We start from the raw sequence: 2,081 nt of genomic DNA, 5'->3' as shown, positions 1-2,081 counted from the left end.
CGTATATTAGGGCAAGTGTCAATGCAAAGCTTATTTATTTACAGATGCGTCAGAGTAATGGCTTTAAAATAGATTTAACACGTATTCCTGTTTTTTGTTCTATCAAGTATCACTGATATATCTGCAGTATTCCTACAGTATAAATTTATGTTTTAACTCCACTTTTAACGAATGCCGTTCAAAGGGAATGACCTTTATTTACAAAGACATTTAAGAATTTTCAATATCCGCTTCAGTTTCAACATTCGGAACACCCCTTCTGGTCTTTCCAACATATTGAATCATTTTAAAGATGAATTTCTTAAAAGTTCAACGTTTGCCCTTGTCCCACCGTGTAAGTTGACAGGAGGGAATATTGTTTTTAACACTTTAAGGATATACCTAAAAATTCCCATAAAAAATTTGCGTCCAGTTGAATTACAGTTCTAAAGTCTCGCTTTTCAAAAACGAAGCGGATCAAAAGTCTCTTTTATGCAGCCATGTAACACAAAAACACTTTTCATGTTAAGTACGTACTTGAATTGGTATGTAATCAAAAAGTACGATGGTTTTTCAGATTTTTTTAAAAATAAAAATCTTCCAGTTTCATTTCTAAATTCGTTTCAGTTGTGTATTTGGGCCGAAGTAACAATTTCTAGAAGAAAACATAATTTTTAATTTTTTTTTAACAGAAAAAGTTGAACGTTTGAACATGTTCTAATGTTCCTTGAATGAAAAGTCGAATGCTACCTACATTAACACGAACTAAATATGGAAGTATTTTTGCAAAGCTTTCAATTGGTTTTGATTCGATTGATAAAATACCAATCCGCAACACATCTAGGTTTCATATCGCTCCCACGTGCATAAGAAACATAGGTACTTGGTTGAGAAACAGGCGCCTGATTGTTAAATTTTTCCAGCGATCAATGAACAGTATTCTTTAGTTACTATCCACTTGCGACGACGTTTGCTTGACCATAGAGACGAAAAACAAACCCCTCAGATAAAAGAAAATCTCTATAAATAGATGCCATGACTGTTCAATTTCAGATTTTGGCAAAAAAAAAAAATGTAGGTACATATATGTTTTATTCGATCGACAAAATGTCAATCTGGGTCTCATCTAGGCGTCATTCATAACCATGTGTTGTACAAATGAGCTAGGAATCAAGTAGAAAAAAAATTACATCAAGGCTTCATATCGCCACCCCTTGCATTGAAAATATTCTTGGTTGAGAAATACGCGCCAAAATATTCTCACCGATCAGTATGCTATGCCTGGGTTACTATCCTTTTGCGACGTTGGCTCGACGCCTCGACCTTGGAAACGAAAAACAAACCGCCCAAAGGAAAAAAAAATCTCGAGAAAATGGATGTCATGACTTTAATTTGTTCCGAAAAATTACAAATTTAGTATGGAAGCCCCCCCTCCCTTAAGTCGGATGGAGTTTTGACTATTACAGAAACCACCCCCGGCCTCAAAAACCCTCAGATGCCAATTTTGACGATGATCGGTTCAGTAGTTTCCGAGTCTATAGGGAACAGACAGACAGACAAACATTCATTTTTATATATATAGATTAGACAAATATTCATAATTTCGTGAAAACCAATGCAATGCAATGATCACAATGCATTCAGAAGAAATATATGTATGTTTTTTCGGATTCTATGGATCAATATAACCCATAACATACATTTTTCTAGAACAAATTGAGAGTTTACTATTGTTTGAAAGTATGGTATTATGAAGTTCTAACGATTGAAACTTTAGAATAAATACTTTTATCATAATTTCTTCATACGGGAATTTTAATTCTAAACATTTTATGTTAAAACGCACAGATCAGCGATAAATATAACTAGATTTGTTTGAAGATGTGTAATAACTCATTTCAATAGCTTAGGTTTTCAGAAAAACAATTCTATTGAATTACCTATATAATAAGTTACAATAATTTATGGATCGCATAGATATTTGAGTTTAAGGCCTTGTCTTAATTTCTTGCAACTTTTTTTTTTTATTTTATTCTTACAAAGATACAAATAAGCAGTATTTTTATGTAATACTAATTAACATCGGACGAATGTGAATTTGA

This window comes from Uranotaenia lowii, chromosome 3 (genome assembly GCF_029784155.1).
Source record: "Uranotaenia lowii strain MFRU-FL chromosome 3, ASM2978415v1, whole genome shotgun sequence".
NCBI lineage: Eukaryota > Metazoa > Arthropoda > Insecta > Diptera > Culicidae > Uranotaenia > Uranotaenia lowii.
Note: the sequence above shows the minus strand (reverse complement) of the source record.